This window comes from Mesoplodon mirus (genome assembly GCF_964341445.2).
Source record: "Mesoplodon mirus genome assembly, chromosome: 2".
NCBI classification, from domain to species: domain Eukaryota; kingdom Metazoa; phylum Chordata; class Mammalia; order Artiodactyla; family Ziphiidae; genus Mesoplodon; species Mesoplodon mirus.
In genome coordinates, this window is record NC_138977.1 from 71675798 (window position 1) to 71698830 (window position 23033).

The window sequence follows — 23033 nt, forward strand, 5'->3', positions numbered from 1 at the left end:
GATGGAATATATATAGTCTCCCGAGGCTGAGGGGAGAAATAAGTGCTAAGAAAAATAGCCAAAATTAACTTTGAATGGATAGTCATCAGGGATTTTACAAGATGAACCAGAATAAAAGTGTGACATTAACATTCCATTATTCAAAAGTGGTAGATATTGAGAAATGTATTCACTTTTTCATAGGAATTGTAATCTCACAATTGCCTTCTCCAAAAGATCACCAACCAGCACTGTGGCTTGGTGGGGAGAACCCTTTCTTCTAACAGTCTTTGCTTTCACCCATTAAACTGGATTTTTTCTGACTGGTGCATGCATGAGAGAGCACAACTTTGAAGGAATGGGAAAGAGTGTGAAAACATTCAGAGGCCAGAATTCTATTTCCACTTGAGAAGCTGTAAATGTAGAAAATACTTCTGAACTGAGGATAATCTTTGATTTTGTCATTATCATGGTGCTTGACTTACAGAAGTTGTTTAAATGAATAAACTTGTTCTTTTATTTAATTAATCTTTTTTATTATATAGGACTGTCATTTTTTAACTGTTTTGTGATTTAATTATCTTAATATTATTCTGAGAGGATGGTATTTATTATGAATAATTATTTAACTCACCAGTGCTTCTTTCTATTCTCTATAGCAGGGCTGGATTTTCATTCACTTTTATTTCTGGCACTTTGATGAAGAAAATCTCACAGTCCTCTGGGAATACAGTATAGAGATTATTTTTTAAGATTGTATAGATCTTAGAGAAAATATGAACATCCCATTTTTTGAGGACTTCACATTCTAAATGTTAGAAAAAATGCTGAAATAAAACTTGTAATTATAGATGGAGAGACACTCTGGAGATCATCCAATCCAGTCTATTTTCTTCACATTTTAGATTAGTGAACACAGTGGAGCTTCAAGAAGAATGCATGCAAACTATTTCCTGATTATCCAAGAAGTGGCAGGCTGTAGTCCAGGAAATTTACTACTATGATTCCAAGTAATTCTTAATAAAATTTAATTATCTTTGATGTATAAATGTGTGACCTGAAATTCAGAGAAGTTAAGTGACAGAGAAGTTAAGGTCATGTAGAAGGTCAGGGCAAACCCAAAGTTTCCTGTTACTCCATACTATGATCATTATAAACATTTTAAAAAGTTGAAAAGTAAAAAAGATCAAAGTATCCAGTGAAACACCCCTTTCTATTGTTTTTTTCCATCTGAATGCTTTCTTATTAATATTTAAATAGTTGTAAGCCTAGCAATATTTTAGTTTTTGTTTTCTGCATTTCCTTTTTTATCAATATAGTATCATTTCCCTGTCCATACTCCTAAAATGGGATAGTCAATCTATTTGAAATGTTTTTTAAAATTTAAATAAGTATTTCATATCTATATCTATTTCTGTATCTATATCTTCTAGTGTGTTTCTTTATAGTATTCATTTATAGTTGAGATTAATGATGTCAAAAATATGAATATACTTATGCTTTATATTATTTCCAAAATGATATCAATGATTTACAAAACTATGAGTTCTGAACTCATTTTGCTAAATATTAAAGAATCTTTGGTATAGAGAGTTTATATATATATATATATATATATATATATATATATATATATATATTTCTAAATTCTAAGAACAAAATTATATTTTTAAACCTGTTTTGATTAGCTATAGTGTTCTTTATAACTTTCATTTTCTCTAGCTAATTATTTCTTTTCTTGTAAAAATACAAAAGTCTATCATTTTTTCTTTTTCCAGTTTTATTGAGATATAATTTATATACAGCACTGTGTGTTAAGGTATACAGCATAATAATTTGACTTTCATATATCACAAAATGATTATCACAGTAAGTTTCTCACAAATAAAGAAATAGAAAATTTTTCTTGTAATTAGAACTCTTAGGATTTACTCTTAATAACGTTCATGTATGATATACAGCAGTGTTAGTATTTACTGTGTTGTACAGTACATCACTAGTACTTATTTATCTTGTAACTGGAAGTTTGTACCTTTTGACCACCTTCATCCAACTTACTCCCATCACCCCCTGTCTCTGGTAAACACAAATTTAACCTCTTTTTTTGAGTTTGTCTTGATTGTTTTTGAAGTATAACTGACTTACAACACTATATTAGATCCTCTTACACAACATAGTGCTTTGGTATTTCTATATATTTCAAAATAGTCACTGTGATGCCTACTTAGAGTATGTCATCATTCAAAGATATTACATAATTGTTTACTATATTCTCCACATTGTACATAACTATCCCTCTATATATGTATACATGATTATTTTAAGTTGCAGATCTCTTAAGTTCAAACACATTTTAGCAACCTTGCATTTTTATTCCTCTACCCTTACCTTTAGTGTTTTTGATATCATATTTTACATCTTTGTTTTGTGTATCTCTTAACCATTTATTGTATATATAGATGATTTTACTCCTTTTGTCTTTTTACCTTCCTAGTAGCTTAATACATGACTGATTTACTACCTGTACTGTATATTTGCCTTCACTAAAGAGATTTTTTTTTCTTTCATAATTTTCATGTTTATAGTTGTGGTCTTTTTCACTTAGGTAAGTTCCTTGAACATTGCTTGTAAACCTGGTTTAGTGGTGACCCTTTCTAGCTTTTGCTTGTCTGTAAAGTTTTGATCTCTCCTTCAAATTTGTACTAAAGCCTTGACAGGTAGAATATTTTTGGTTAGAGTTTTTATTTATTTATTTTTCCTTTCATCACTTTAAATATACTGTGCCCTTCTAGCCTGCAGGGCTTCTGTTGAAAAGTCAGCTTATAACTTTATGGGAGTTCCATTGTATGTAACTTGATGCTTTTCCCTTGATTCTTTTAATATTCTTTTTTTATCTTTAATTTTTGTCATTTTAATTAGAGTGTCTCTTGGTGTTTTCCTCTTTGGGTTCATCCTGTTTGAGACTCTCTGTACTTTGTGGACCTGGGTGTCTGTCTCCTTTACCAGGTTAGGGAGGTTTTCAGCTATTATGTCTTCAAGTATGTTCTCTGCCCCTTTCTCTCCCTTTTCTCTTTCTGCTACCCCTATAATGTGAATGTTAATGTGCTTGATATTGTCCTAGAGGCCTCTTAAACTGTCCTCATTTCTTTTTATTCTTTTTTTCTTTTTCTTGTTCACTTTGGGTGATTTTCACTACTCTGTCTTCCAGCTCACTGATCCATTCTTCTGTATCATTTAATCTACTGTGGATTCCTTTCAGTGTATTTTTAATTTCAGTTATTGTATTCTTCATCTCAGTTTGGTTTTTCTTTATATTTTCTAAACTTTTGTTAAAATTCTCACTGTGTTTGTTCATTCTTCTCCTGAGTTCTTTGAACATCTTTATGATCATTACCTTGAACTCTCTATAAGGTAAATTGCATATCTCCACTTCATTTAATTCTTCTTCTGTGGTTTTATTTTGTTCCTTCATTTGGAAGATATTCCTCTGCCCACTCATTTTGTATAATTTGCTGTTTTTATTTCTATGTAACTTGTAGGTTGGTTACATTTCCTGACTTTGGTGAAGTGTCCTTTTGTAGAAGATATTCTATGCATCCCAGTGGCACATTCCCCTCTGGTCATCGGAACTGTATGCTCTAATGTTGCCCACTATTTGGGCTGTGTGGGTCCTTCTGTTGTGGGGGATAATTATGTGGCAGTTTTATCGGTGTGGCTGGCCCCTGGTCTGTTTGGTTGTCAGGTCCTGCCTTGTGCAGAGGCTGCCAGCCACTGGTTGATGGGGACAGGTTGTAGAGTGGGTGGATGTGGATCTGGGGATCAAGGATCTCATGTTGGCCTGCTGGTGGGTAGGCCCAATTCCTGACATGGCTGGCTGTGGATTCCAGGCTGTCCCAAAGCTGGTGTTGGTCTGCTGGTGAGTGGGTCTGGGGCCTAAGGAGTCCAGGATCTAGGGCCTGCTCATTGGCAGGAGGAGCTGAGTTCCTGAGTATCTGGGTACAGAGACCTAGGGTTCCAGAGCTGGTGTTGGCCTGCTGTTGGGCAGGGCTGGAGCCCAGTGGATCCCAGTGCTGGTGCCAGCCTGCTGATGGGTGGTCTTGGTCCTGGTACAGGAGGTCACAAGGCTGTGTCAGTACTTGGGCTAGTGTCACCTCACTGGTGGCTAGCATCGGGGCCCACAGGATTCCAGGGCTAGTTCTGGGGACTCATCTTCCTGGTGCTGATCCCCCAGAAGGCTGGGGAGCCCAATGTGGGGTTCAGACCACTTACTCCTTGGGGAGAACCTTTGCTATTGTAATTATCCTGCCATTTGTGGTTTGCTCACCAGAAGGTATGGTCTTGACTATACAGTTTCTTCACCCTCCTACCTATCCCACCTTCGGTTCCTGATTTATATCTTCTTTTTTTTTTCGTGGTACGTGGGCCTCTCACTGCTGTGGCCTCTCCCGTTGTGGAACACAGGCTCCAGACGTGCAGGCCCAGTGGCCATGGCTCACGGGCCCAGCCACTCCGTAGCATGTGGGCTCTTCCCGGACCGGGGCACGAACCCATGTCCCCTGCATTGGCAGGCAGACTCTCAACCACTGCGCCACCAGGGAAGCCCTCTGATTTATATCTTTAGTTGTAGATGATCTTTTCTCTAGTATTCCAGTTTTTCTCATCAATTGTTGCTCTGCAAATAGTTGTAATTTTGGTGTGCCTGTGGGAGGAGATGAGCTCAGGGTCTTCTTGCTGCACCATCTTGCTCATTTTCTACTTAATTTTTTCAATGTATTTTATTTTCAATCTACTGGGCACTTAAAGTTTTCCTAGCAACATAATATGTGCCAATTGTGATATAATTATTTTATATTACTGATCATATTAACATAATTATTAAGACTACCTTATGAGTTAGGCACTATTTTCTGTGTATTTATATTTCAAATTGAGATGTGATGGCGCAGTCAGCATTTGAGTGCAACATTGCACGATATCAAATTTTGTTGTAATCCCTACTCTAAAAGCCTCCTTTTAATTTATACATGTAAATCAAGTATCTAGGCTGGCCTAGAGGGTCTTAGAGATCCCTGAGAAATTTATACATACTGTTATCTATGCCTCAAACAGTTACCAACTATCAATAAATCTTCTAGGCTCTCTGAAGCACAAACATCAATAGTAATTTTGGTTTGTAATTTTATGGTAATACTAATCCTATTTTGTTTCACTAGGAGAAATTTTTGAAGTTAGCATTAAGTTATTGTCTGAGGGGAAAAAAATGCACTGTGCTCTTGACATGTAAACTAGCAGCAGTGTTTGCACCACATATTTGTAACTGACAGTACCTATGCCTCCATTTAGGTTTGATTCATCAGTCATGTCATCTTCTGAAAGTACTAGAAATAGTGGCATAACTGGAGTGTCTTTTGAGATGTCCTTTTACATTTCCATAAGGTTATTGTACATCCATTAATACAGATGACAAAGGAAATGTCATCTGAGTTGAGTGAATGGATGCCAAGACACTAAAAGCCCCATTGTCTCAGATGAAGGGGCAAATGTGCAGCCTTGGGAAGTGGAAATTTCCAGTTCTCTATCTTATGTAGTCACACAGGATGCACATTGTCCTTACACATTTGTGAGAAAGAGGATCCTCAAGCACCAAATAACATGACATATATATCCAGACCTTGAAGTTAGCCCACATTAGTTTTCATCTGTTTCCAACTGATGGTCTCTCGCATATAATAAATGTCAGTTGCTTAGGAGTGTGAAGCCACAATGGGCTTCCAGGGCCAAGAAAGGCACCAAATAAGGTCATGCTTAGAAGAACATGGGAAAGATGTCAGAATTTTGTATGTGATGTTATAGCAGAATTGGTTTCAGGAAAACGATGTGTTGGTTAAGAATCACGTTTGAGTCAAACCAACTCTGGCAGAATAAGAATAAAAATAAAACTGAAAAAATATGGGATATTTGATGTCAATGAACCTAATAATCTTTAAAGCAGTTAGAAATAGAAATACATGAAATAGGTAGAGATGTTGAAGGAGAAATACACTGAATATTTGTGGTTTATATTTTCTGAGTAAAATGAGACAAAAGCCCACTGAGCTAAGGGAAGACTTTGGAAACCTAGGGGCCTATATTACGAGACCGGTTTTTCTCTAAAATAGTTCATGGCTCACCTTTGGAGCCAGTTAAAAGTTCAGAATTCAGAGTCCCCTTCAGATCTAATGAATCTGAATTGTTAGGAAAGAAGTCTGGAAATCTTGATTTGAAGCAAGCTCATAGTTGAGTCTTACTGAGATCCACTGAGGTGAACCAACAACTGGATGGATTATCTCAAGCACTCTTTGGTCCAGTCATACCCTTTTGCCTGCCTCTACTTTCTTTCTCTGCCCCAGAGCTCTACTTTCTTTCTCTGCCCCAGAACTCGCTCTCTTCTCCATTCCATGGTGTTCATAATAGGAGAAGTTGATGTATTCTCCTACAGGTCTAGTTAAAATTGAGAAGTTCCAGAGGTTTGAAAACAAAGTTAAGTCATCTGGTGAAAACTGTGCATAAATATAAAGTAGCCATTGTGGGGCTTCCCTGTGGCACAGAGGTTAAGAATCCTCCTGCTAATGCAGGGGACACGGGCTTGATCCCTGGTCCGGGAAGATCCCACATGCCCCGGAGCAACTAAGCCCATGAGCCACAACTACTGAAACCCACGCACTCTAGGGCTCACGTGCCGCAACTACTGAAGCCCACACCCCTAGAGCCCGTGCTCTGCAACAAGATAAGCCAATGCAATGAGAAGCCTGAACACCGCAACGAAGGGTAGCTCCCACTCGCCACAGCTAGAGAAAGCCCGCGCACAGCAACGAAGACTCAAAACAGCCAATAAACAAATAAATAAATAAAATAAGATTAAATTAAAGTAGCCATTGTATCTTAGAAGAGAGTGCATTTGTGAAGGTTGTATATGTTTTACATGTTCACAGCATGATCATAGAACAATGAAGAGATAGGATGCTGACGAGTAGTTTTAGTAGGGATTGAGTTAAATGCAATTTCTGAGTAAAATGGAAGTACATTTTCCTTCTGGTAATTCTGGAGTCAAAAAGCGTTAATTGATAGGAGGTAAAATGGATGAAATCCAAGAGTTTTGATTTTCATTAAGTTGGGATCCAGAAATAAGACTGTCAAATAATTTGTAAACAAAAGTTTCCTCTTGATGGATAGGGTTCAAGTTAAGTCCTTTGAATAAAGTCTAAGAATTTCAGTGGCATCACAAAAAATTCTATCACGGTTGCTCTTCTACAGTCTCTAACTTTATTTTTCTAACTAGCTTTAGGAAAGAATTTTACAGTCACTTTCCTTCCTACATACTGAAAATAAATTGTAGAATAATATTTTATAGACATAGAGGGTACAGTTTTTAGGTTAAGTTTGGACTCTTGGTAGCCAGGTCTTAGTCTTGGGTTATCCTTTTGCTAAAATACAAACTAGAAAAAAAGAAAACAATAATTAAAATTCAAAAGTCAATATGTAATGATCATTTATATAAATTTTAAGTTGATAAGTATCATCAATTATATACTAATATTAATAACAACAAACAATTATATATATATATTTCCTATATTAAGGTTCTCCAAAAAGAAACAGAAATATATATATATATATATATATATATATATATTTGTGTAATTTATTTATATTACACATAACTCATAGGGTGGGTTGTAAGGATTGAATTAATAAGTGAAATTAAATATATATATATATATATATATATATATATATATATATATATATATCCAGCATTAAGCACTATGCCAGGCACAATATTTGCTCAATAAATATAACTTGGACTAAACGTTTATATATAAACCTACCTCAACCTCCAATTTAAACTTTATCCTTAAAATTTCTTAGCTAATGATTACAAATCCATTCTTCATGATTATTTGCTGCCATTTGAAAGTAATACCTGATGACAAAGTTTAAATATTTATAAGCGTTCACTGTCTTTATTCAAGTTACAGTAGGAAAAAAAATAAACAGAGGCTTTCAGATTATATAGACATAGGAAGAAATCTTAGTTATTCACCTAGAGTAGTGTGACTTTGGGAAATCACATTCCTAAGCCTTTGTTTTCTTACCTATAAAATGGTTACCATGATACATAACCCACGGTGGTGTCATTGTGAGGTTGATTGGTCCACATTGGGCACTTAAAATTGAATGTCTTATTATGTTCACTTTATTTATAAATTTCTAGCTTATTCTAATTGGCTTGCACCATCAGAGAGCAGTTAAACTAACTGAATGATCTTTTTACATCCAGGAATCCCGTGTTTATGCTGTGTCTTAACTGGGTAAAATTTCCAAGAAGCACTAGATGCTAGGTATAGATGTCAGAAATTTTTCTATTAATAATATTAGGTGATTTGGGAATTAGAAATAGCAGTTTTACATTATAGAAACAAAGCATTATTTTTTAAAGGTCAATTTGGTCTTTGGTCAAATGACCTGCTCAGTATTTTAGCTGTCACTCACAAGGCATGCTCTTTTAAATAGATTTTTGCTACAAATGTCTCTCAAACATGTTAGCTATACATAGAAGTACTCCACCCTTTCACTCAAAAATCAATGCACTTTACCATGGTTTCACTGATAGAACATCTTCAGTAAGTAATATGAACTGATTTTACAGAGATGTAATATTCAAGCATTTTAACAGAACAGAGAAATATTCCATAAGACTTAATGCTTATTTAGCATTTACATTTGGATAGCACTTTGTATCTATTAAGAACATGGTAATCTTTTTTTTTTTTTTTTTTTTTTTTTTTTTTTTTTTTTTTTTTTTTTGCTGTACACGGGCCTCTCACTGTTGTAACCTCTCCCTTTTCGGAGCACAGGCTCCAGATATGCAGGCTCAGTGGCCATAGCTCATGGGCCTAGCTGCTGCGCGGCATGTGGGATCTTCCTGGACCAGGGCACGAATCCGTGTCCCCTGCATCGGTAGCTGGACTCTCAACCACTGTGCCACCAGGGAAGCCCGGCAATCATTTTTATTAGTTAACAGTGAGTAAGGTCAATATTGTTTCTCCCATTTTTCAGAGAAATGGAGAGATTTAGGTCATGCAAGTACGAAAGTGGTGATATGTGAATTCCATTGTCAACTTTCAAGATATTGTTAGATTATTACACTCAAATTACCAACCCAATAATTGCTCATTCTCACAAGAGAATGGGGGAAAAGTGCCCAAAGATCACACTTACAGCCCCTCCTTTTATAGACCTATATCTATTTAGAGAGAAGTAAAATTTAAAAACTAGAATTTAAACTATTAAATATACTATAGTCATATCTTCTTTAAATCCTTTCTCTCCTACCATAGAGATCATATCTAAGATGTTCTATCTTCAGTAGGACATTAGGAAGTACAAAGAGAAATAAGGAAATAGAAGGGATGACTGAACTGTAGACTAAATTGGGCATGTTGTTAGATACACATTCTAAGCTTTTTAAAAAATTGTAATTAATTTCACTCTAAATTCTAACAACATTTACTTTCTAAATAAAATATACAAAGTTTGCTTTTGATAAGGAGTAAGAAAGTGATTAGCCCGAGACTGGTTTTGTTTGAGGACCATAACCAAGTATAGAATTTCAAGTAAAAATAATAATCCTAACAGATATTTTCTGGTTAAAAAAATTAGTTAATTTAGTATAATGGAAGATAGCTATAGAGCTTAGAAGAAATAAGCATTACAAATATTATCAAAACTCAGAAACAGAATTTCTAGGACATTTAATACTCTGTGCTGGTAGCAAAGTACTCTCTTATCTAAAATTATTTAAAGTCATTCATATACTTTGAGCATTTGCTATGCTGTCAGTCAAAAAATATGTAGGTAATAGATAAGTAAAATTATGGTTAAAAGCGAATTAACTGCATTAATGTTAGCAAAAGCATGTTAGAAGCAGCCTTATTGTAATCATGTTTACCTTTTCTCACAATCTTATTTAAGTATCCACTATTTGTCTTGCAAGTGTATGGCTAACACTTTGGGGCACCAGGAATACTGAAATGAAAACTTCTAAGTAGGAATGGTGTGGTACAGAAAAAGCAAGAAATCCTTTACAGTCAAACTATCACCATAATTTTCATTTTAGTCTACATAATTTCCCCTTTCCTTTATATCTAGATTTGATCTTCCAAGATATACAAACTGGTAGTGTCTCTTCCCACTTTGACATCTCCCAGGCAAACTTGGTAGTAGAGAAGGAAAAAGGGGTGAATAAAACTGAAAGCTCTTATCTGCTCTCACAGAATAACTAACTGACTTTAGGTAAATCGATTAATGCACTGGAATTTCTATCTCCCCATCTTCACTACAGAAATAATGACACCTTCCATGGTGCCTCAAAGAGGGTTATTATAAAATTAATAGAAATTTAGAAATGGACTAATATCCAAGGTACATTTCTGACATCAGAGAAAATAGATGGCAGACTCCGCCTGATGTCATGGAATCCATTGGGCTTTGGCCTATGGATTTTAAGATATCTACCTCTCCTAGTCTTCTGTTTTTTCTTCACAAAGAAGTAAGGAACTCTTAAAAAGGCAAAAAGAGGTGTTTCATCAAACGTTATTTTCTTAATATCGCCAAAGCTATCAAAGATTTATATAATCCTCACTGCTCAAGGCCAATCCATTGGTGCCAACTCTGCTATTTAAAGATAAGGCTGCAAAGAAAAACAGGTGCAAAAAAAAAAAACACCAAAATATATTTTATGCTAGTATTTTTTACTGGAGTCAAAAAGAAGCTCCTGAATGACTTAAAGCAGAAAAATGGTATAATCAGATTTTTGTGTATCACTTGGAGAGAAAATTACAAAGGAGCAAGAGTAAAGAGTCCAGAGAATGTTGCTTTAACCACATGAAAGATAATAGTGGTTTAATCTAGGCCAGTGACAAAGAATCTAGAGAGAAGGAAATAATAATTAAAGGAGAAGGAAGAGGTCAACTGGACAGTACTTACACAGTGGTTGTCTGTGGGAAGTAAAGATGAGGAAAGAGTCAGGAATATCTCTCGAATTTCTGGTAGTGCTTTTCATGGAGTAGGGGGCCAGAGGAAGATCAGGTTTATAAGGAGGTATAGTTAATGCATTCTATTTTGAATTATTTTGTGTAGGTTGAGGTGCCCATAGAATAGCAAGTGGAGTTTTCTAGTATAAGCGTCATATCTGAATATATATGTCTGAAAAAATATATATGTATATATACATAAATACACATATAATATCTATATTTGAATATATATGTGTGTCTGTGTGTGTGTATATATATATATATATATATATATTTGAAGATTAAAAGAGAGAGAGATGTGGACTAGAGCTATAAAATTGGGAGTTATCATATGTAGAATATCTTCAGCCTTGATGGTGAAGGGAACCATTCAACAAATTTTTATCATTTACCTATTATGGATGAGCCTTAACTAAGGTGTTGGTTACATCATAATAGAAAAGCAAAATATGATCTTGGCCTTTACTCTTATGATTCCAGCATATCTTCCTGGATGAAAGTGTACAGTAAGAGAATAAGACTGGTAGCAGAGTTATTGGCACTACAAAATTTTGATATTATCTGGGAAAAACAATAGAATGTTGCCTGGCATATATTCTTTTTACTTTGTATATTTTCCACTTTCTGTCTGAATTTAAAGTAATTCTTATTATTCCTTTAGATTGTAAGTTCAGAGATTCTGTTAATTTTCTACTTTAAAAAATTATTCATTCTTTCTTTTTCTTCTGCAACAAACACTACTGAGTGCCTGTAAGGTTCATTGTAGACATTGTTCTAGGTGCTGAGGACACAAAGGAGACTAAACCACATTCTCTGAAGTCAAAATATGCATAGTTCCTCCTCTGTTGAAATTGCATAATTTGTTGCATTTTTTCTATCATCATAGGGAATTTGGTAGCAGAAAAAAAAAACTGATCATGTGGGGGTGGTGTTTAAATGACAGAAGTAATGACAGCGGAGCAGAACATTTCTGAAGGACAAGGAGAGATCAGAGATAGCCATTACTGCTACTCAACCTTACTTCTGATTCTCCTCTTACTGGGCAGCCACATGGCAAGATAGATATCCCTCGATTTCCTTGAAATGAGGCACAATTATGTGATCTTATTTACCCAAGAAATGAGGCCTTTAAGTGTTAGTCCACAATCTGACACACTCATTTCCTCTGCTGGCAGTGTTCCAGATAATGGAGACTCCATATTGGATTCCAAATGAAAATATGAAGACTCCTCTGCCTACTCAAGATATATATGTAGCATGAGAAAAATAAGCCTTTGTTGTTTTAAACTTCTAAGATTGTGGAAGTTGTTTGCTGTAGTAGCATACCCTAGTCTATTCTGGTTTGGCATAAGAACCAAAGTGCAAATACAAACAACAAAGGTCAACTACCAAACTGACTTTTATTTTACAGTTTTGAGCTCTGTTTATGATATGGGTAATCAGGAGGCACAAATAAGGTAAAGAGGGGCGTAAGGGTGGAAATCTTCCTGGTTTTTGAATATTACAACCTTGATGATTGACTTTTGAGAAGTGCAATGTCCTTTATAGTTAGCACGTATTGAGCTGACAACATTGCAATTTGCTTGTTTCATAATGGAGGCTTGGAGAACACTGAACTGAAATGTTTGCAGAGTCATTTGATTAATGTTTTGCAGAGACTGAACTTCACTGAAGAACTAGTTTCAGGGTATTTTCCTGATTAATTATTTGAAGAATTGTAAAAGAAAAGGATGGTAGTTGATGGAAATATTTTTAAATGTGTATTATTTTCTTCAATGGGTACAACATGCCTGACAAACAAGACATAATTATTTTTATTTCACAAATTTGAATGTATGAACACCAAATGTTTGATACTTTTGCTGTGGTATCTTGACAATTCTGTGTTTGTTGGACTCTGGGATAATCTATCAGTCAAGACTCTCTTGAGAACTGAATATCAGAGAAAGCTAAGTGTTTATTTCATCAGCTCTTTGTTACATACAATAGTTTCCTGTTTCAACCTGCAGGCCAATTCATCTCAAAGTGACTGGCAGTTTAAATATCACCTCTGCACATATAATAAGAAAACTATATCCTTAATAGTGAGTGGTGACAGAGATAATTTAAAAGGAACAGTGAGTACAGAAACATTAAAGCTTTACTCATTAACTTTAAACCAGGGAAATGTTGAGCAACTCAATGATGTTTCATCTTTTCATTCTGCCATGTGGATGACAGCACATCTTTGGTGGTTGAAATCAAGATAGCAGGAGAGAGAATAGGAAATGTGGCTGATCCATTAGAATAGTTTATGAGAAGTTCAAAGTCTTATTTTATAAAATGTTAGACTCTTCCAGACCAGTGTTTCTCAACGGTAGATTATTTTGTTCCTAAGGAACATTTGGCAATGACTGGAGACATTCTTGGCTGTAGCTACTGGAATGTTGGGATGGGTGCTTCTGGCATCTAGTGTATAGCCCAATATGACAATAATGTCAACACTGAGAAATTCTGTTCTAGACTAACCTGCTCATTTTACAGAGACTATATCTAAGGCGTGTTCATCCATACTAAAATATTTATTAAATGGCCACTATTATCGAAGGGCCTGTGTTGAGTATACGGACTACAAAAATGAACTAAAACAGTCAAAATCCTGCCTTCAGGATGTTTTAGGTTAGAAGATGAAGAAAGAGATGTTGTGATCCATAGAAATCCTTTCAGCAGAAACATCAGGTAAAAAATATCTGAAACTTTTGAAGCATAATCCTTGTCCATAAGCCTTGACATCCAATAGCCTAATAAAGATTAAATAAAAGAATAAACAAAATAAACCCATTATCATTTATTAAAATAAAAAAATCCAAGGTGCAATTATTCAATTACTATTTTATAGAACAGTAATGGATTCTAAGCACATTTCTACATTTTGGACATATTGAAGTTAATAAAAGAGGCGAAATTCTCTCCTCTCATGGGACTTATGCTTTAGGAAGAAGAGGTGTAAAAACCAAATAAATAAGTAAATTACAAAATATTTAGGGCACTTAGCAAGAAAAATAAGAGCTGAAGAGGAAGAAAGAGTGGTTATTCACCTAAGGGAATGATATGTAGTAAACAGTCCCACTAAATTACTTGGAACTTTTATGAAAATTATCAGGACAATTTTTATGCTTAACAAAATATTTAAGCTTATGATAGAGGAAAATAGATATATTGGTAGGGAGTTCTGGGGGTGGAAGCAGGGTTAAAATGCAAAAGAGCATGGTTCGGAGATAACTCACTGGGAAGGTGATATCTTAGCAAAATCCAGAAGAGGAGAGGCAGTAAACTATGTAGATATAAGACCAAGGTGTGGGGTGGTGGCGGTATTCCAGGAAGAAGTAATAATGAATGACATACAAATGAGCTAATGTTCCTGGATTGGAAGAAACAGAAACAGAATAGGAAATGGGTTCTTAGAGATAAAGGGACTGTGGGATTTGGAGTTGAAGTTAGAATGTCACAGCTCATAGTGAAGTCTTTGGTTTCCACTCAGACTAACATGGGAAGGCATTGGCAGGTTTCAGTGGTGAACTGAAGGATCTGAGTCACCTATAACAGAATCACTCTGTTTACTGTTGAGACAATCTGAGGCAGTGGGGATGGAGAAAGGGGAATGGAGGACCAGAGGGTCCAGTTGGGAGGCTATCTCCACAATTCCAGTGATTGATGCTGGTGATTTAGACCAAAGTGGGAGATCCTGAGAAATGTTCATTTTCTGCATACATTCTGATCATTCTGAAGATACAACTAAGAGAACCTGCAAGTGGATGGATTGTGAAATATGACAGAAAGAGAGGATCATGGATGGCCCTAAGGATTTGGTCCTGAACAATTGGGAGTCTGCAGTTTCCATTTACTGAGATGGTAAAGATTCTTGGAGAAGCAGGTAGGGCTGGGTGTGGGAGAGTAACATCAGAAACTCAGATTCAAAGTCACTGGTCTTAGGTTCTTCACCTAAAAGGGAATAATATAACTTTTGAAAGTCATCTGAAAAAATATTGAATATGTAGACAGGTAGGCTTCTCACAGCATGTAGCTGAAGTGTGTTTGCATCATGATTCTTCCTTTGTGTTTTACTCATTTGACCCCATATGTCTCTTTTAAAATCTTTTCAAAATATACTAATTCTCATATATTGTATTTCTGATTGTGCATTTCGGCATTTCTCAAGATTGAACTTTGGCACAGATTTCTTACAACATAACATAATCACTTCAAGTTTTGCCACACAGCAAGTCTATAAATACTGATTAAACCATGACCAAATGCAAGACCTGACAATGCATGTTCTTTAACAGTAGCCCTGGAGTTCATCAATTTTGGGGTAAAATAATCTGACAGCTGGAACACTGTATTTTTGTAAAGATATAAAGAATTAGAAACATCTTTTGCTAAATATCTGAAAACATCTCTAATAGCAAAATTAATTATTTCATGAGCTTAGAAATGTCTGTCAATTAAAAGGAACATATTATTATGCAGATAAGAAATGATATAAATTCAATACAAACAGTTTATGGTCTTGTGCTTCTTTGAAAAAGTTTACAGAAGCCATTTTTTATTTTTCCTACCCACTTTGTCTGAGGTTATATATGTGACTGTTTTTTGGTTTGTTTGTTTTGGTTTTTCCCTTGTGTGTGCTTTGTTTTTTGATGTTCTTTTGTCAGGGCTACGTGGATGCTCAGGAAAACTGTAATTTAAGAAATCCTTACATCCTTTGAGGTTTTCTTCATCCAAAGAGGTACATAAAATTAGTGTCTGTCTTGTAACTTACATTTCTCTTATTAGTCTTCATGTTGTACATGATGCTTAGGGTTAATGGATTTATGCACAATTTGTACAACTTCCACTCAACGTTTGCATTGCCTTTTCCTGAGCCCACTAAAAGCAACATTTTCCCCCTTTGTAGTATCCTCCGTCCAATGCTATGGGTGTAATTGCACTGCCTAATTCACCATTTCAGAATGAATGGGGATGGAAAGGGGAGAGGAATTTGCTTGGCATATAGACCTCACAAACTTTAAAGGATACAAATTGTCCCCCTGCAGACCGCAGAATTAAAATATACCATCTCGTGTGATTTGTTGAATTATTGATTCACTCTCTTCTATTTCTCGATCTCATGTTTCACAAGCATAAAGCTGACCTGTGTATTAGAACCTTAATGGCACACCCTTATGAAGAAATATGGAGAGAGCAGATGAGAGTTCCTTGAGGTTTACTGTGCGAAAATTTGCTTCAAAAGCAGCTCAGGGATGCACATTGCATACCACAGTAGAGTTTTAAAAGCATCTTAGAAACCACAGCATTATGCCTTGACATTTAGGTCAATATGAGTTTTCTTCTGAGTGCCTGACCCTGCTAAGATCTTATAGAGAGCCAAGTTTGTATCCCTTGGTAGGGAAGGACAGATTTGGGGAAATTTGCAAGGTAGTAAAGATTCTGCAAAGTGTGAACCTACCTTAACATTGAGATGGGAGAAACTTAAATCTCTTCAGCTTATTTTCCATCTACTCTCATTTAAAGAGAAGATTATGTGGGCTCTGTCCCTGCAGGGCAGTACATTTATTTCTTAGAAAATATTTTCGGAAATACATTGGGGTTATAAACCCAGTTCCTGAGAAACTGTGGCTGATGAATCTTCACATTTATAATTGTATCTGTTATTGAATGTGACAGAGAATTACGAATGTGGTAGAGAGAGAGCAAAAGAGAGATTCAGAGAGACACAGAGACAGAATATGTTGGGAAATTTCTATGGAAGAAATAGTACATGAGTTATAAAGAGGCAACACGTTTGCTTACAATCTTTACACACTCTTGAGTGCCCAAGTCATGCTTTGACAACAAATTAGAGGCTGAGATTTTTCCTGGCAAAGCCAAATCCTAACGTATTATTTTATGCTGTGTTCAGAGCTCTGAGGAATCCAACAGTGTAATAGTTACACAGTAAATGACAATGAGTAGAAATCAGACCCCTTCGCTAGGTAGATTAGTCTACATACTTGAGCATCTGGGATTATCAGAAGATTACTTCACTAGATTTTAAAATCATAGTACAGGTGGTGTAAGAATTCAATTCAATTCTTACTCTAAAACTGAGAAGAGCAGTATAGAATCCCTCACTGAACAATTAGAAAACAAAACCAAGGTAATTAAAGTTTGACAATCTCTAATGATATCAAATCAAAGAAAAAGAAAAACCTGCAAGAGCAGCAAAAGATTGTGGGTCAACAAAGCATTATTTATTACAGGGCTTCTTCAGACTGGTGATGCTAATTAATGTCTGGTCCTTACTTTCAGGTACTGATGATACAGTTTTGGAATATGTAAAGTTGGAAAGAAATGAGTGCTGGCTGAGGAAAAGAGATGGTTCATGAACAAGCTCTAAAAAATGTAAAAAATATATTTTTGACCATTAGTTTGCTGTAGTTGATGCTTATGTGCACCAAAATAAATATCCCTATTCCTCATTTATGGAAAACTGAAAATAGTTTGAGAAGACAGTTAGAATATGGCATGAGTGATAAATATGTTTAACATGACTAGGTTAAATTTTCATTAAAGATGTCTCAAAACCATTTTAGAAACTGGAACTTATCCTTGTTCTCATATGTCTTGGTACATGTATTCCACAGTAAACCTCTTCTTTAGAACTAGAACGATTCCAATCCAGTCATGTTATATATCCATTCATATTTTCAGCAACACTTTCACACTGTTAACCTAGAGGAAAGCATTATTTTGAGCCCAAATTTATTTATCTCCCAATTTATCAATAGCTAGCACACATGGTGTTTGGCACACTGCAGTTACACAGTATATTTCCAACATGCAAAAATGCACATATGCTTAGTGACATGTATGGTATTCATCACATTGTTGTTTGCTATGTGATGAAACCAGTCTGTACCTCAGTGTTAACATCACCAAACTGCTTCTTGTATTTACTTAGAACACCCTATAAAATGACAATGCCACTTATGTAAATATTCATTCCTAACTTCAACTCATGACATATTTAACCTAGCTAGTCAAATTAAAAACTTCAGTAGTCATGTCAAAAATTAAGCGTGAATATTGCTTTAAGCATTTATGACACCTTAAATCAAGTTATGCTTAAAGTATTTTCATATGTTGTTTTACTATTAATCTATTATTATCATTATTTGTAAATAAAATGATGATTTATATTTTACATGAACAAATATTTTTAATTTGGAGACAACCTAATCAGAAATTAAAAGCCACTATGAGCTCACAAATACAAAGTGTCTTTTTTAGAAGTTCCATTGACAATTCCAGGCTAGAGAACAAGACTGTCACAGATCTGGCCTCCTGGTGAATTGTTGGCACGCGAGAAGGATTTACTGTAATTACTCATGCTGTGATTTAGATTGAGCCACTTGCAGGTTCAATTTACAAGCACTTATGAAAATTCTCACTCAGATTTACTTAAAAGAGTACCTTAAATTTCAGACTGTTGTGTTGGATAATCACAGCAGCCCATTTACTTTAAGTGCTGGATAAAGTCAACTCTAAAATAACCTTTACCAACTGCACAAGTGCAAAATAAAACTATTTTGCTGCTGAAGTTAAGTAAATACCTATTCCTACTTGATTTAGGTGAAGTTGGGTTTAGTAAGAATCACGATATGTGTTAAAGCAGGTCTAAATATTTATGGCACTACTCATCGCATGGGAAAATAATTTAGTCCCAATTCTTGTAAAAAAGAATTCTGTGATTTGAGTCTTTTTGGCAATAATTAATTAATTAATACTCATACAATTCTATGGGTTCATCAGGGGTTTTTCTCTGATGTGAGATGCCATGTTTTTTTTTGACATTTTCTTCCTTTCCTCTTTCAGCAACCCTGGGTTAGTGAGAAGCCTAGACAGCTAATGCCCACAGACATGCCCATGCTTTGCCTCTAAACTTGTTCTTTTCTCTCTCTGCCCTGAAATAAAGCCTAAGCCCTTCACCAACATCACCTGTGTTGTCATTGTGACCAACAGTGTACTGAAGACCCCTGTAGGATAAAACCTCTAACTTTTGCTATTAAAGAGATAGTAAACTGTTGGCCTGTGGTGCATTCTGCAGTGTAGATCCTCCAAAGTTTGATCTATGCTACCTGGATCTCACAAATATACCATAGATAGAGATCTTTTAGTTTCCAGGCTGTGGCATTGAGTGGATAGGGGCTAGACTGGATGAAAAGAGAGGGTAGATGCAGTACTTTGTTCTTGCATGGCTTATGTAATTAGGTACCTGTGTATAGTTTATGACTTTTTTGCCCAATGGAATGTGGATTTCCATGGCAAGGACATGAATAAGTATTCTCTCCCCACTATGAGGAGGCATGAAAAGGATAGGGATATCATAACTGTACAGGGAAGAAAGCAGATGATTGTAAACCACTTTGCAATCCATGTAGCTTTGTAAGTTAGGATGAAGAGTTTTAAATTTCTTTTTAGTCAGATTGAAAATCACTGAACTGCTTTAAGTAGATAAATGATTTAATGTATTGTATAGTCTTAAAGATCTGGTGGTGGCCATGTGAAAATTAGACTGTATAGAATTTAGAGGGAATGTAAGAGGTCCAGTTAGAAATCTATAGCTCTTCATGAAGGGGATGACATAGGATTGCTCTAGGATGATAATGAGACAGAGAAAAATGAGTGAAATCGGAATACTGCTTGGAAGCATGTCAGTAGGAATTGCATGGGTGGTACATAGTGAATGAAGAAAAGAGAGGACTCAATGATTGTCAGCCTTCAGAGCTCCTTCTTAAGATAAAAAGGATCATTATGACTTAAAGTAGATCTTCCTATTCCCAACCCCCAAGAACAAAAGCTTGTCAAAATCTCTGTTTATGAAATCTGATGATTTTAAAGAAAAGGATGTCAATTCTAAGTCACTAAGTCATAGACAACTTTTTAAAAAATTTTCCAAAATATGACATGCTCTGGCAAGATGGAGTTATTGGCCAAGAGAAAAAAAATGACATACAATATTTTCCTTGTATTGCTATAATGCTTCCTTTTGCAGTTTATTTTTTAAAAAATATATAAACTAAAGTACTTCATATCCTTGAAAGTTGTCTGTACTTACACCTCTATTTCCATTATTGTTTACTTTTTCTCCTTCTGTTCTCCTTTCTCAAACTCTTTCTCCATTTTCTTACTTGAACTTCTAGCCTGGCTGCACATCAAGCTTTATAGACAATTCCCTTCATTATCTCATTTCTATCTCCTCTTCTTCCACATTCCACAAAGCTTGCTTTTTGTCCTTTACATCTTGTTTTCACATTCTTACTAGATTGGGAGATACTTCTCTCAATTAAATATTCTGCTAACATAATAGGTTTCAAGTTTAGTCCAATTTAAGAGAAGCAGGACAAGGAAGTCCACCTAATTATCTCCCTTCTAGAGAAAATGAGAGTTTGCAAGTTTTCAGAGAAAAGTCAGTTCACCTCCTAATTTTGTGATGTGGCCCAGTCAAATTCTAGCCTGGTACGGTATGGAGGAGTAGTTTAAGTTGGAGAAAAGATGGTAAGCTGAACAGTCCCCTATTCACATCCATTTTTCATTATATTGCTTTCTCTTCTCTGTTTCTACACTACCACATATACTACACTTAAATATAAATGCTAAAATCAAAGAACAGTGATTGTTTATAAGAGCAATGCCATTCTTTTCCTCCAGTTATTTTAGTGAACTATTTCTGCCTAAATCATATATATATACATTTATCCCTCCATTTCTTCTGTGTTGTCATGATTTTAGAAAAAAGAGAATGAAGTAAGAGAGTCAATAAAGTATTGCTTTAAACACACACACACACACACACACACACTATATCACAGCACTGTATAAAATCTATCTTTTTCTAATATAAAACATCTGGGTAAAATATACTTCTTCATTCAACAGCATTTTATTGAACCAACTGTGAAAGACAATGTACTGGGTGCTAGTGATTCAAAGATGAATAAGAGATGTGGTCCTGTTTGTATTGGTTCTTAGAATGGAGTGAAGTTTTTAAAAAAGCAAGTCGCTACACCCAGTGTGCTGTTTGCAGTTTGGGAGGTATAAGGACACATTCAGGCCATGAATCTCTCTCTTTGTGAGTTTCTAAATATATTCAAAAGTCCAGAAGACATTCCTGTGCATATATTCTCCCAGTACTGTCAAAGAGAACAGGTGAGTCTTAATTTAATATCTAGGAAGGTCCTAGATACTCATTTTCCTTTGAAGCCTGGCTCATTGAACACTTTCCACAATGAAGTCCTTTCACTCGTCTTTTGCCATCTGAACCAGATAAAATTTTCCTGCACACTAAATGTCTTTATATGAGAAATACCAAAAGGGAGTCATAATGTAAGTAACCACTAGTTTAATTTCTTCATGTCCCCATAAAATATTGTCATAAAGGCTTATGTTCTATGTTATCTAAAAAATGCGTTATTTCCCTTCCTGCATATAACTCAGCTTTGGAAAAGGACACAGTCAGTATAATTCCACTTGGAATTTTCCTAAAACTGAGGACAATAATGATCTGTTTTCAAAAGAGTAACAACCAAAAGAGGGTTAAAAAACATTTTCTAGTGTTCTAGTGTTTAATTGCTTTTTAAAAATGAGGCTTTCCCTTAACTTTAATTAAATATTTAATAGAGATTGCAGACAGAAAATATATTTTCCCATTGAAATTAAGTTACTTCCCCCAAAGAAAACAGTGTAGGTGTCTAACAGGGTGGGTCGGATCTTCCATAGAGTTCTATCTGTCACCGTCCTTTTCAGATAATTACTGTCTTGTTATTAACACTCCAGGGAACATTTCCGGATCACTCCTTTGTGTGTGACTACGCTAAATACAGGATTTTTTCTTTGTTCCGAATGTGCAGGAGCAGATGCTTCAACTACTAATTTTTTATCTCATTTGGAACATTAACAAATGAGATGCTAGTTCCTGCACAGATAAAAGCTGTCCCCTTAGTAGCTGGATCTTTTACATTCTTTGGGGAGATGTAACTTGAGGGCCTCTATGTGCTCAGGAAGTTGAAGGGAGGAGGCACAGATTTTTATCTTCCGACCTGAGCTCCTTCCACAAGTCTTTAAGTCTTTCTCAACTAGCACGGATCTCAGGGTCTCTAGCTTCTGTCAATTCATTAAATGCTGATTTAGATTTTTATGGCAACATTTGTCTCAGATGAGAATTACAGTAAAGCTCATCATTAAACCTTATCATTTTTAGTGCAGTGTATAATTTATGGTTCCATTTAAAAGTCAAATCCACCGTAGTAAATTGTCTTAAGACTCTGAAGATACATCATGCAGTTAGCTTTTTCTGAGTAGCATCATTTATAAAGACAGGATATGACTTTATGCTTGAAGAGTATATTTTATTTAGAGCACAACAATGCATTGATGGATTTGTAAATTATCTCAAAAGGAGAGTATTTCAGAAGAATAGTAGCATGCATAATGACCTACATCCACACGCAATGGCACCAGCACCATTTTGGATAACATAACAGTTATTCAGGAAAGATAATTGAAACAATTTTTTTTTTCAGATTTAACTTGAATTGGATCAGTTACTATATGAAAAGTCTTTCATACACTGGATCTAATGTACCTTCTGTGTCTTAGCTCAAATTATGAAGCAGAATTCTTTCTTATGCATATTGTACCGTGGTTCTACTAAGGGACTCATCATTTTATCTTTAGACAACTATAATATTTTCATGATTATTCACCTATCTTCCATTATTACCCCAATGCCCAATCCATCCTTTAAATTATTGTTAAAGTCAGCCATATAAAGTAAAACTCTGATTGTGAACCCCAGAGTGTGTTGAAGTATTCTGGTGGCTTTTCATTTCATACAGGATAGAGCTCAAACCTTTTTAATGAGACAAACAAGAGCCTTTCTTAATTGGTATCATT